This window comes from Anopheles moucheti, chromosome 3, assembly GCF_943734755.1.
Source record: "Anopheles moucheti chromosome 3, idAnoMoucSN_F20_07, whole genome shotgun sequence".
NCBI classification, from domain to species: domain Eukaryota; kingdom Metazoa; phylum Arthropoda; class Insecta; order Diptera; family Culicidae; genus Anopheles; species Anopheles moucheti.
Window position 1 is genome coordinate 49513699 of NC_069141.1, and position 15113 is coordinate 49528811.

At 43.2% G+C, this 15113-nt stretch overlaps 1 protein-coding gene across 5 annotated transcripts in view; it reads left to right on the forward strand.

Moving 5' to 3' along the window:
• The first annotated feature begins 1918 nt into the window (after positions 1-1918).
• The window catches only part of LOC128303314 (putative ferric-chelate reductase 1 homolog), a 43446-nt gene continuing 30251 nt past the window's right edge, over positions 1919-15113 (forward strand). For 3 of the 5 annotated variants that reach the window (XM_053040231.1, XM_053040230.1, XM_053040235.1), the window contains exons 1-2: positions 1949-2181; positions 3999-4061. The gene's annotated coding sequence lies outside the window, so the exon portion shown is untranslated. The other 2 variants (XM_053040233.1, XM_053040232.1) reach the window with 2 other exon arrangements.

Consider the following 15113-nt stretch of genomic DNA (forward strand, 5'->3'; position numbering starts at 1 on the left):
GGTTGTTCTTTTAATTATCGCTTTGACGTGTTGTGAATGGATTGTCTTATCTTTCGACACGTTATCCTTACCACTTGATGATGAGTTTTTGCTCAGTTCTTTCCCAACTATCACGCGTCATTCGAACTTTGCCTAGACAAATCCATCCTGTTATTAATTACTTCCGGCTCGAGTTAGGAGATTATTCTTTAAACGTTTTATGCTAGTTATCAGACAAAGAAATGCAATCATTTAATGAACGACTAAGCCTGCTAATTAAGAATTATAGCGGTCGAAGTTGAATAAAAGATTTAACAAGGTGTAGTTTTATAAGACCTACTTCGTGAAGTTATGACTAATATTAAGGAATGTGATGTAAGATGCTCCACTGTGGCGATAGCTGTATTTAATAATTTTAGCGTCCTTCTAGAAGAAACGTGCATCAAGGGTTTACAACCGACGATCAACAGGTTGCGTGAGTGCACCGTGAGTTACGCACACGGCAAGCGTTTAAACGATCGCGTGTGGCTCACTCATTTGGGAGTGCTCACTCCGTTGCTCATTGGTTGCCATGGTAAAACCGACGCCCAAACAGGTTATTGTAGCACGTTGAAGCGAGCTGTTGTATTTGTTTGGCGATGTGCACAGTGGGTTTTTAGAACCCCAATATGCAGATTTAATATTTCATGTTTTTATTACTAAAAAAACTATAATTTTCGAACATAGTACAAATGTCCAAATTATGCTCACAATGTTGATAATAGACTCAGAATTTTGCTTCACCATGTGCAACAGTTTATGTCCACAGCAATATGTACGATAGTTAAAAAAGAATACTTAAGACCTCTAGGTTACCATTTCCGAGGCACCCGTTGGAAAGCAACCCTAACAAACCTGTACAGTGTACAAGCCACCGAGGTCTGTTGTGGAGCTTTTTGGAGTTACGGGTCCATTCGCGTAACATTCCAATGTTTCAGGTGAGTGGTAAATGGTAAAAGCTCGTCCATTCAAATGGGGTTGTTTATCCCCCGTCTTCTTTACCTTCATTCCGACTCATTTTAGGTTAGTTTTGTAAAAAAAGGGGGAAAACCCGTTTCTTGTGTCGCTTCTGGTATGACTGTGGGTATCAGTGTACGTACAGATGACGGTGTGCGCTCATTGGATGCAGGGTTAGTAATGGAATTATTATTTTATTGTTTACTTTTTTGCTTTTAGTTGTACATATTATTACAAACCGCAATTACGTGCTTTTAATAGCAGTGCCGTGACAGTTTAGACTAAGAAAATAATATTGCAATTGAAATACAGAATTATGCTTAAAATGTTTATTAATTCATTTTATAGAAGGTTTTAAGAAGAGATTTGTTTCTTCTAATTTATTATTAGAATGGATACAATTTTGCAACAACATTTCCGATTCAGTTTGTTTAAAATTTAGGTTTTCTTGGAAAAAACGGTCTGATATTATTATACATTATTTTTCCAAGAATAAAATTGTTCACATATATTCTAGTGGACGAAGGGGATGAAAATTTGAAAGTACAAAAAATGTTAAAAAAATAAAAAATACTATTAACAATGATGCTCATTGGAAACGCATAAAAATAATTCTTTAACCACTGTTGTAACCGCAAACAACCCTGTAAACCTGATTTGGAATGCAATGGGCCAAAGAAGCGAGGGCCCGCACGGGCCCCGATACCGATTGCTGACGTGCGTATGAGTGTATTGGTGGCGCGCACATGCAATCACACCGTCGGCGGGTGATCGTGCGTCCCGCGTGTAACTGTTTCTCGACGTCATCCCACCAATCCCGGTACCCCGTCACCAAGCAAGCACATCCGATTTCTCCCGCACGCACACTCAACTCGTCCGGGGTGGTTTGTTCACCTGCGATCGGCTTAAGCGCGCTCAGTTTTAGTGCAGAAGCTCTGGCGACCGTACGCGTCCAGGTCCCGGTCTGTGTTTTTTTTTTTTTGGGGGAACTTTGAAAGCTCGCGAGAGGGATTCCACGGCCGTATGTGGGTTTGTGAGTTGGAATAGCGGAATAGTTTGGAAAAATAAACGAGGAATAGTGCCAAACAGCAAGTGCGAATCGCCAAGTGCCAGACCGAGCGCGTGTAGGAGTGTGTGTGTATGTGTGTGTGTTTATGTACTTGTTTGCCGTCGGTATAGTGTGTTTTGTTTTGGCCAGTGTACCGTGTAAGTGTGCCGATATTATTGCAATAAGATCCACGACTCCACACTTCAACAAACATCACTTGAAATTTTAAACGTTGGTTAAACGCAGGGCAAAAACGCTCTGTGTGTGCTCGGCCGATAGTGGAATACAAATAAATTTCTATTCTCCCCGATGTTCCGGGATGCTGACGTGTGGTGTGCAAAGTGTGTTCAATGTTTAAATGTCCACTTCTACAGCTGGAGACGATTCTGATTTCGATGTTTTGTCTCATCGTAAGCTCGCCAAACAAAATGGAGTTTGAAGATGTGGCACGCATGATTCGTTTGGAGAAGATCGAGAGTGTGGTCGGAGATTATAATCCCGTATGTGACAAGCGAATGTTAGCCGGTTGGATCGGATCACAATCAGTGCCTGACGATATTTAGTGGCAGTGTGTTAAATGATCTGATGGAAAAAGTGGGGAAAAAACAACATGGACGGGCTGAGGGTTTTCATTTGATTTCTCTTGTGGGTTAGGTGATAATGTGGCATTAAAACAAAAGACTAAAAATGCGATCGTAGCTTTCTGTTCTTTTTTATTTCTCGCTTCATTAATTGAGTCTTCTGTAAACATCAGTAATAAGTTATAAAATAGTAATTGGAAACAAATCGATATAATTAAGTAAAATATTTTCAAAATTAATTTGTCTTAAGTGAACTAAAAATTTAGCTACATACACGAAGGGTCCTAATTTTATTTCCCAGTCCCTAACATCATGACCCTTGTGAATAGGCCTTTCGATAAGGGACATGTGCTGACATGTAGCATACATTCAGGTAACTTGCTGTCGACATTAGGCACCCACACGGTGGCGTGGGAAGAATAAAAAAACGAGCATTTAACGAGTCCTTTGTGTGCGTGTGCGAGTGTGGGTAAGGACCTACCGAGAGACGTGGACCACTTGACCGCATTAATGTCCTGAAATATAGAGTGACCTGAATTGTGTGTCATGCCACCGAATTTAACGGTTAGCGACTTGACGAGCACAAGGACGAAACGCAGTATACACGGTTCTATTCCCCTTGTTCTCTAAATCGTCAACAAGCTCTTTCGTATTGTGTTTCTCTAGTTTATTGAATTTTTAACCTCAGAAAGGACCATTGAAGTACAATCGTCGATAGAACATGTTCAGGCAAACGGTTTTTCTCGCTCGGTAGCGGTTTTGTGATGTTTGGAAATTAGCACACTGATCGCCTCTTATTTCACCATTTCTCCATTCTACGAGAGTTTATTGTTACTTTTTTGAGGTTAGAATGAGGTTGTGCTTTTTTTTCTCTATTCTCGCATGATGCAGGTGGCAAATCGTAAATGAAAGGAAACAAACAAACAAACGAGCCGATACCTGGGGGGAAACATTCTAGGGTACGTGTTTCATGTATAAGTACGCATCCAAACAACGCCATGGGAGGGCAAAAGGAAAACAGTACGCGAATCGTCTATTTTCAGTGTTTATGCCACGTTCTTTCGGAGAATTCAATACACATTCCAGCCGGTTGTATGCTGAGCGCTGAACTGTAAATAAAAGCTTTTCCGGATTTACAATACACCCACTCTCACTGCGTGCCGAAAGTGTGAACCAAGGCTAGCAAATAATTAAACGTGACTGCTCCAAAACTGTTTCTTTTATCGATCGAACTTTCAAATGACTCTGCCGTGTGTGTGTGTGTGTGCGTGTTTGTGTGATCGTGTTTTATTCTTTGTGTTTCCTCCAAAAAAAAAAGTTTTTCTTTGCGTTCTGCCGTATGTTTGTTTTGCGCCACTTCTGACGACGTTTCCTTTTTCCAATTTAATTGACAGGCTGAAAAAGGTGTACCGTAAGAAATCCTTCACAAACAGTTTTGAAAGATAAACTCCTAAAAGGTAAGTAACACGGTGACATTTTTACTTCACAAAATTACTTTTGTTTTCCCTTTGCTTTCGGGCGGGCATCCGAATCGGCTTCCGATGGAAACATTTATCGTCCGAAGGATGTGCTGTTTTTTTCTATTTCTTTATTACCACCCAGCATTTTTCTCAACGCCCTGCTTACCTTGAACGGAGGCGGGAGGTTAGCTTTCACGCTTGCGTTGGGTAAAAATTCATCGAAATACCAACACACCAAACAAAACAAAAAAAACAAGCACAGCAGCGTTCAAAATTATGCAAATTAGCGAGGAAAACAAATGACAAAACCTTGACACAAACTGGCTGGTCGTCTCCACCCATTACCGAGCAGGTCTATGCCACCGATCGTGGTTGGGAATTCTCTTTGTGTGTCAGAAAAGATGCTGCTGCTGCTGTTGCTGCCTGTTTCATCTCAATGCTAAAACAAGCGTCTTGCAGGAAAGTGACTTTTGTTGTTGCTGGGAATAAACTCGCATCCGAGCCTCGGCACCCATCGCCCTCCCGCTAAGTCAAAAGTTTCCAGCAAGACAACAGTACCACAACACAACAAAATGGAAGAAAAATACCCCATTTCTATCATTTTCCCTACGCTTCATTATTATTGTTTCCATTTCGTTTTCCGCCCGGCGCAAAGCCGGGCAAACTGAGCGCCGGACAGGCGGCATTGTTTTCCATGGCTTGCTGTGTTACCATTTTACCGAAAATAAAAATACATTTTTTCCTACTGCTACCGGTGTGGCTGGGTGGACGTGAAATATGAAAGCGAAAGTTTTCGGACAGTTTCTTGACCGGTAATACTGCTACGGTTCGCCATATTACCATTCCCGCCATTCCCACCGGAAGCGCTGGGCTGGAGTAGAGTTGAGAGCGGAAAGGAAAATTAATTTGTTTTATTTTACACAACCCGCGTGTGAGTACCTTGGGCAGCAACCACCATTTCAATGTGCTGTAAAACCCTAATTGTAAAATCAAAACACGAGTTTTAATCACACGGCCGAGATATAGCTTTTTTTTCTGTTCACAATGTGTAATAAATTTCACCACCAGCGGTGGATGTTTTAGTACCAAGATGTACTTTTATTGTTGATTAACGTATAATAAATAAAATTCCCATCTAGAATGCTGCTGCTGCTGGTTCTAGCAGCTCACAGTCATGCATTCAATTAATCACGATACACTCGGTTCTCCATTCATGCGGTGCACAATCGCATTTTATTTCCATTGATTAAGCAAATGGTGCAGCATCGTGAAGGTGCATTTCTCACGGTATTCGTCGCATATGATGCCAACATCACGGATTGGCTTCAAAGGAACGCGATACATTAGCAATCGGGTTTTATGATCTCATCGGAATACATTCCATCCAGTTGTGGTGAATGTGTGGTGGTGTGGTGTCACAGAACGTTGGCTGATTTGACGTCCTTCCCTTTTTTTTTTTTTGCAAAATTCCTTTACCACGTCACCAAGACCAGGCTGGCTGGGATGGTGAGAAGCTGCGAAGCTATGCCCAGCATTAGCATTGCATTAGCGTTACCTTGAGGTTTATATTAAAGCTACACCGCAGCCACCACAACAGCAGAAACGGGTGTACTTTTTTCATCTTCTCCTATTGGCCAACACTATCGCATCCCTCTGTCTTTATGCACAAATACCGATGCCGGTACCACACATTCTATCCACCTGGGCGCACCGGAGGCAAACAGCAAACCGTCACGAAAACCCCGGAAAGCGGGAATAGTAATTCATTGCAACGCTCATGCAGTTATACAGTCAGCATGCATCATGCAGTCATGCATACAATTGCATCACATTCGATGGGCGAAATGCAGCGATACGGGGGTGGGTTTATTCTGCTTCTTGCCGTCCCTCCCACACGGTGCCCTTTTAGCGCCGATTAGCATACGCGATAGATAATGACGGTGGCATACACGCAGACGGAGGGTGGTGGAGGGATGATTTCGAAGATAATTATAGCGAATTTTCCCTAGCGACTTCTTGTCGCTCTGTCTAGGTAGGGGGACGTCTGTCTGTCAGGGTCTTTCGATGACGGAAGCAGATCACTTGTCAAGCGTGCATAACGGATGTTGTAGTTTTCCGGATTGCAACTCGCCTTTTTTCTGCGATTATGATGTGTCTATGGTTTTGCAATGTCCCTCCAAGGTCCGCATGTATGCAAGAGAGCACGGGAGCAAGCAGGGTATTGGCCGAGTCAAGGTAACGAGTCCATAAAAAGGGTCCCACAAAAGTGGGATGGTAAATGAATCCGAAAGGTAGCGAACGAATCGTGCGATTCGCGTCGAGTGGGAGCGGTTCTAGCGGTTCTACTACGACGCAGCGTATGCAAAGTGATTGACGTGGTCCGACTGTAGAGATCTGCGTGGATTCTGTGTCTGTTTCGCGCGGATGATGCCAGCGGACGATGATGTGGTCGGAAAGACAGAGGACTGAAGAAACCTGTTGGCATTGAACAGCAGATATAGGAAGCGAAGGAACGGTTTTTGTGTGATTTCGCTTTCAGATACGTTTTATTATGCTCAAGCCAATATGGAGCTGTACGAGAATAGAGACACGATTGAAGTCGCTTCGAAATGTAGGATATGAACATTTACGAAGCTGATTATGGCTTTAATCTGTTGTACGAAAAAATAATTTACTCCTTCTGCCAACAATAACACCGTCGATGTAAAGGAACAGAACGGAACGCTGTGTGGAGTTATTTTGACTATTCGAACTGTTTTTCGTGTAACATTAAGCACGCTTAGTCTAACCCCCAGCAACATCGAGAGCTAATCATGCTGATCGCTGATTCCGTCCTCCGCAAAAGCACTACCATTAATCTTGGCACATTTTTCGGCTCCAAACATAGCACCCGCGTGATCAGCCGGGCGGGATGGTGGGGTTTGGAGCAACGATTAATCAATGGAGCCGACCACCGACATAGTGCTGGGGCGCACTTTGTCGTGTCGCTGTTTGAAATCGGCACGAAAGGGTGCCTGCTTGCCGATTGACCGGGATTGGAGCTGCGTCCTTCTGTGTACGAAAGCTACGCAGCGCAGTAAGCTCTTTGCGACCGTACGAAACACCTGCACGCTGTGTTAGTGGTGCTGTTGAAGTCACCAGCAGGGCGAGAGGTTGTGTCGTCATGCCTGATGAAACCACATTCCGATCGTCGCTTGATCGCGATCCCTGCTGGTATCGCAGTTGCGAAGGGGGGGGGGGGGGGGGGGGGGGGGAAACATAAAAGCTGAACAAATAATCAGTGCCGAAGGGCACACGATAGTCGACAAAACCCGATCCGGATCGGGAGGGGTTCGTTGCTGTTGCTATCATCGTTGTCACTTGTCTGCTTGTCGCGCTGTGTACGGCCGTGGGTCGCACGATCGTATCATTACAATCTGTCGCATGTTTTTTTTTTGTTGTGACCGTGAAGGGGTCGTAGGTGAGAAACCTGTGCCACGGTGCAGTCGTCTGTGGCGAATCGTTTTGCCGTCACTTTTCGGGCCGGTTCGCAACAAAAGTCGAGCCGAAGGTTTTCCGCGCGCGCGCGGACAGTAAAAGGGAAATTTTTGTCACATAAATGATCGAGCCAATGGTGGGGATCATGTTTTTTCGATGTTGGATAAGTGTAGCGAAAAAAAAGCGATCGCTTTTAAAAGAGATTAGTCTTAGCTATTCACTGTGTGTATGTGCCCTGGATGGAAGCGGTAATTTCGATTGCTATCCGATGATTGGTACCTTTGTAGTTTGGGTGCGAGGATTTTTTTTTGCCCGCTCCCTTCGATGTTTGTGCCGGATTTGATTAACGGTCAAAAAATGACGCTTTTACGCAACATTAGCTTCTGTGATTAGCTGGCACCCGATTTCTGTTATTAGAGCTTAAGTATAGTTTCACGGGCAAAACGAAAGTGCTCTGGCATGGCATGTCGGGAATGTGGCTAATGAAGGAATAATTTGAAAATGATCATAAATATCGGTTATTAGATATAGTTTGTTATCGCATTTTTTTAGCCCTTGTAGCTATGAATTAGAAACAATTTTCTGTGTTTCATTGTAGTGCTTGTAAATCAAATGTCATAATTTATGTTTTATCTTTTATCTGGCCCGCTGTTTTTCAAAGTCTTAATTGAAAGTAGAACATCTTTTGGGGTTAACGCTTTGTCATTGCTCTAAAGCTTTAGTAGTTGTTTTTTACACTTACATACATGATGCGCCATATGCGACTTCTTTAATTACACGAACATTACTATCTATGGAGATCAAGATGTAGTTAACCTAATTAACGGTGTTCGTTCCCATGCCGTGGAATCCGTATTCAATTAATTTGAAACCTTTAATGGAATTCTTTTCGTTGATCATAGCAAGCGCGCTGTTTTGGCTGGCAAGCATTGATGTAGCCCTTTGCTTCATCACCAACATGCTGGATGCTGGACAAGGGCTTCTGGGGGGATGTATTGGATTGTATGAATTTACCTTATGCTCTGCGGGTTTTTTTCGTCAGCATCTTCATCATCACCATCGTTGCTTTGTGTGCATCTCAACGACTCTATTGGACGCTTTGGTTTATGTTGGATGCTGATGTAATGGAATGCCTTTTGCCTAGATATCCCGTTCGTTGGTCGTTGGGTGTGCTCATAAAAACACACACAAAGCATAATTTAGATGGTCTTGATGGGAAATTTCACCGTTGGGCTGTATTTGAGAGTAATACACTTTTTGATAAATAACTAGAGTCTAGAAACTTATATTTAAAACAGTGAATTTGTGAAATATATTAGAGAACTTGAATAGAAGTTTGTAATCGAAGAACTTGTAAATGAAATTGTAAGTTTTTCGTGCTTTAGAGAGCAGAATTTTCAATCCTTAGTTTTGTGTGAAGGACGCATGAAAGAACTGAGCTACTGAGATCAGGAACAAAATAAAGAGAAATATGAAAAGGATTAAAATAAATTAGATTTTTTTTAAATACAATAATATAATTTAAATAAAAATAATGCGGTGAAAGCCGTAATAAAGAAAATACAAATAAAAATAATTTCAATAAAAACTACAATGAATACGGATCAACACCATTCGCAGAAAGTAATTTCCCGCCAACACATAGCTGCCCTTGCATCCGGTGCATTGATTTCCGTCTCGATGCATAATCATTCACGCTTTCGACCAATTCGTTTACCGATCGGCTACAAGCGAATCGCCGTCCCATCGCTTTTGCTTTCGAAAACCCGTTTCCTCATCCTCGCAATTCTTCCTGCCAACGTGTGGTTCATCGTCATCATCATCATCATTCAGCACACTGCGCCTCGTGCGGATATGTTAATAGAGTCACACGCAAATCCTCATCTCCACTCGACTTGACAAACGGGTTTCTCTAGCATTTCATTGCGGCCCACCCATCCGGGTCTCCCCGGGAGTGAGAATCTATTGAATTTGTTGCCGCGTTTTTCATCTTGGCCTCGGATGGCGGCACTGTGTGTGTGTGTGTGGATATCCACATTCAGTGAGTGCAAGAAAGGATTTCCGTTTTCATTAGCAGTACCTAAATCGCCGACCGATGAGGCAATTGCGATCGTGCTCGATAGCTTCAAACGCCCCGGACAGACGATGCGGAATTTTCCTGCCCTTTAGCCAATGAAGGCACACACACACGCGGCCACCGTTGCGGGGCGGATGTTTTCCGACCGGTCGGAAGCTTTCAAATGACCACAATCGACCTCGCATGTGCTGTCGCACAAAATGTGCAACATTTGATTGAATTATTTCCCGAACGGGCCGCGCACATTCGAACGCCATCGAACGGTATCGAATCGAGAGGGACACCGCGACCAAGGTCTTTTACGGCTGTTTTGGGACAACGGTTTGGTTTCCGGTGTGTGCACATTTTGTGAAGGTTTTGCGTGCGGCTTTGCAGACATTTGTGTGTGCGATTGTGACACGATCGGTCACAGGTTTATGATGATGATGATGATGATGATGATGGTGTTCACTGTTCGAAGGATGTATATAAATTCCGCCACGCATAAAAGTGTGAAAGTGTGTGAGAGGGAACCATGGATTTATTTTCCCCCAGCGCACTTGGATACCGTTCGTTCCTAGACGACGGCGGGTAATGTTCGACTATGTGTGTGAGTGCTGTGAAAAAAACCTGTTCCGAAAGGGAACCGGCCTTACTTGCATCATCAGCTTGTTGCGGGTAGTTGTTCGCGAATGGATTTTGCACCGCGGCATGGGGCGGTTCGGGGTGGAACATGAGGTGCACGAAGAACCTGTACCACCAGGCAGCAAGTGTCTGGGTATGTAAACCACCTGCGGGGCATTAGGTTGAAATATGCGTCAACATCAAATGGTGCGCTCTTAGGGGGGGAGCATAGCATATTTGAGCTAATTTTACTTTCGTCAAGCATTTTAAACGCTAGACGGCCGGTATTTTCTGTTTTAAAAGGGGGTAAAGAATGAAAGTGAAGTGAGTGTAAAGCACGGATTGTAAAGCAGGTTCTCAAGACTCGTCCAAAGCTGGTCCTCTTTGGTGGACGTAGCATAAACCAACGTGACGTAGCCGACCGGCAAGAGACGTCGCTGGGTAATGTTTGGTTTGGCTTGCATCGGATTTGCTTTATGTAACCCACGGCAACCACGATGGTTCCGAGCGGTGACCTAGTTGCAAAGGTGGAACATGTGCACGTTTTGTTGATGGTTTTTACTTACCTGTCCTTTGGGGCTGACCGAAATCGAAAGGAAGCCAATCCAGTGGAAAGGTGCGTTTGTGTTGTGATGATCGAACAAATCGTGCAAGCGATGCTTCGCGGGATTTACGAAAGGGTCAAAATGGAAATACAAAGTAACACATTCTGGCACTATGTAGTGCTATTCCTAATTGAAACAAAGAATGCATTTGTTTGTTTGTTTGTTTGTTTATTCAACTTAAGTCTGTTTTTGATTTAAACATAGTTTTATATGATATATCTAAATCTAGCTAATGTTTTATACAATTCTGAAAATCATTTAAAAATTTTGTTTTGTTAGAATTGAAATTTTTAAAGCCTCAAAAAGTTTTGTTAATAACAGTGTGATTTAATATATTTTAAAATAGCAATATCGTAACAACGAATCGAAAAAGTGAGTCATTTTTATTCTTTAGACATTTAAATTTTTGAAGATAGTTAAAAAATAGTTGTTGAAAGTACTAGCGGTTTATATTATACGTGTTGTTCTTACAAGGTGTTACAGCAGAAGAGACTTGGTCTAACCGTTTCCGCTCCTAACTATGCTGACACTTAAGCCGTTACGCGTTTATGGTATACGTTCTACTTCTTAAGCGTTGTATTATCCAACAATAGTGCACTAGCCTTCCGTTTTGGGACATTATTAGATGACCTAGAAAGTTCGATGATACTACAATGTTCTCTCTTACTAGTGACTACTATGTTTCTTGTTTTATCATACATCTGCGATGAAATGGACTAATAAACTGTAAATTAATAGATAGCAGCTAAGATAATATTTGCTATATAAAATTTTGCTATATAAAATAATAAATATAATTAAATAATTCCAACATTTGCCCAACATAGGTATATAAAATTTAAAATCTATATAATTCGATAATCTAATCTATCTATCAATATAATTTTATATAATTCTCATTATATAAGTTTTTCTCATTATTATGTCAATTTAAAGATATCCTCAAAGAAACGGTGCCACGTCATAGATGCGCCATTTTGTTATTTTTCCCCAAATCGTGTAAGAACTCTTCATAACATCCCATACCATAGAACACTCCAAAAACCCACAAACCCAGGAGCAATGCGTCAAACACCCGGCAATGACTGCGGGCAAATACATAAACAAAACGAACCAGACAACCCAAAGCGTTATCCCAATGCTGGAAATTGATTTCGTGACTCATGCGTCGGGATTTCCGGGGTGTATTTTTCATTTTCGACCACTTTTATGGTCCCGGCCCCGGCCATTCCGCATGGTTCCACCAGCATCAGCACTCAGCTTTCCGGCATGTGTGTCACACAGCCTCCCCAGAAATGGTTGCCCAGAAAGCGTTGTCCGTTAGTAGCATATTAAAGCGACGACAGCTCATCCACGAACGGGAACGCTTTAAAGGCCACCGGAGAGAATCAATGGGCTTGGCCTCTCGGATTGTTTTATGCGTTTATGGCCATCAATATAGACATTTGGCGGAATCGCACGACGGTTGCACACCATAAAATGTATCCGTTTCAAAGCGCCGTACTGCGTGCGGGTTGACGCAGTTTAGAGAGTTCCATTGCCACCTTGCGTGTTGGTTTGAAGTGTGCGGCACAGATACAAGATCACACAGATACAAGAAAATCAATACAATTACATACGCTGTGTTTGCATTCGCAAGCGGAAAATTGTCAATATTGGTCAGCTAAGTTTTTCATTCGCGGTTGCTTTTGCGTCATTGCGGTGCATCACACACGGTGTGTCGTTCCTTCGGCATCGCATCGTACAGTTCGCGCCGAGATACCGACCGACAGGGAATACCGCTGCATACCAATAAGTGTCAATAGTTGTACGCCCTCCAGAGAGGGGGTGTTTCCCCCATTCCCGTTTCCCGGTTACAGGCATCGGCTAGTTTCAAGGTTACCGCCAATGGCTTTGCACTGACCGTGTGGTGGATGGAATGTAAAAGTGAAAATGGAGTGTTTGGAGGTTCAGGGGGCTTTTTTAAATTTTGTACACAAACACGGTCAGGTTCATGTGTGTGTATGTGTGTGTGTGCGCGCGAGAGAGATCATCGGAATCACCCTTCATCGCATTTGCATATGGCGAATGGGTGTGGTTGACTGTGCTGTTTTGTTGCACAGCGGGAACATTGAAAGCTCATAAAAACTGTAAAAATATCAAAAGAAAATTATCTTTTATTATTAATTTTTAGAAAATCTACAAAAATCTTGCAATAGTGGGAACTTGCAGAAACAAGTACATCAAAATTGCAGATTAATTTCGGATTTAGAAAAAGCTCGAGAAGCATTGCTGTGGGACAAAATATAACAACACCTAATTACAATTACGCATCTTTACGACACATACTAAAGCGAGTTGTTGCAATATTACGTTGATCGGATCCAAATTCTTTCCAAGCGATGATGTCTTGTCTACGCGTACGCTTGTTTGTCTGCCAATGTGCCAAGACGTCTGCCTCTGTACGGCAGTCCGTATGTGTGTGTGTGAGTTTCTCTGTATGCACAAGGACCAAACATGTAGTGCCTTATGTAGCTTTCCAGACACGCCCGCGAAACGTGTCCCGAAATGGTGAGTGCACAGTTGCCCAATTTCCAATGCGAAACATGCAACCAGTCGATGATGATCAGCTTCTATCCGGCGAACGATGGTAAAGCGAGTTAATGCGAATGCATCACCAGCAACTAGATGCTGCTGGTAGCAACCACCAGCATGTGGTCTTCATCATGCACACCTGTGATTACGAAACAGGGTCCACGTGGAATGCGCTCGTGTGCGCTCGTCCTCCCGTGCGCGAGATGGAACCTGAACGCACCGGGGAGCGAACGGGACGGGCGCCACGTTTCGTGGGCAAATAATGAACTTCTCGGACAGTTTTGTTTGAAGACGGTGCCCGCCGAGTGGGCCAGTGTTTTGCACGAGATGGTGATTTGCACAAACGGGTTCGAGTGTTGCACCGCGCGCCGATGTTGTTGTGCTGCTGAAGTGACGAGATGGTGACGAGATGGTGATGATGATGATGATGATGGTGTAGCTGAAGATGTTTGGGTTGATGTCCACTCGAGCGTTAATCGAACGGAGGTCGAATCAGCTAGAAGGGAAGATGACCCCCCCGATCACATCCCGTCCCTTAGAGTGGCGTATCGTTTTGTGCTGTTTGGGAGATGCGAAGAGATGCGTCAAGCTGCTGGTGAGTGGCGACCGACGGTCTGGGAACTGGGTCTTGGCTTATTATGTAACGCGCGTAACTTCAATGGACATGCGATGGGAGGGTATCGAGAGGTCAACGCTGTGGGTCGACGGTTTTATCGGTGGAGGAAAGTGGATTTTTTGTTTTTTTCTATTGCATTGTTGTCCAAAGACTTACCGATGTAGCCACACTGATGGCGATCGTGTTATTTTAGATACAATCGCTTAAATTGTTACAACCTGTTACCAGATCAGAACTGCGATACAATGGATAGTGGTTAATTTAATGGTTAAGCCGCATATTGCTTGGTGTATTTTATTAACGTATTTTTTAAATGTGTTTTGTTTGTCTTAGACTTCTTTTGACCTAGACTTTCAGCTAGAAGTAGTGGTCTATAGCATTTCAATTTAATATAAAAAGTGCCAATTCATAGTTTGATTTGCATATTATTATCTACAAATTAAGATTTTTCAATATCCTTAAATGCATAAAATCTTCTACTTTATTAACCGCCGAGTATAAAAACTTCACAGGATCTTGTCATCAAGTTAAATTCCAACCATTGAAAAAATAAAACGTTGCTTCATAAGGACAACTCGCCCATCACACATTAACTCGGTCACATAGCAGTGCATTTTTTGTTGCAACATAATTTGCCCAATGGATCCCCCGTTTTGGATAAGGACGGATGGACATTGCATTACTAATTTGCTCCCCTGGTTAAATCGAGAACGAGTGCATTAGTGTGGCGCCCATCGTGCATAAATTGCTCATCGGTGTCAATTCCGTGCCCGGTGCCATACATGGTAAACTTTCCCAACCCGGCCCGACTCAACTCCGCGAGCGTCGCGTATCCCTTGGAGGGGGCGATTCTGGAATTACCACTACTGAAGCTCGTGCGCGATTCTGGGGACGTGCATTGCATTTGGTTGCGCTTTTCGGAAGAGTTGGCGCGATGAAATGGCATTCCGAAATTATGATCTACACACCGTGCACCGTGGAATCCCGGCAAGGTGGGTTTTGCGAATTTTGCTCACTGCTCGGCAAAGAAATGAGGCGGTATTGTAGGGGTGGAATGGAAGAAAACACGGGGAAAACGAACAAGGCTTGGCCATGCC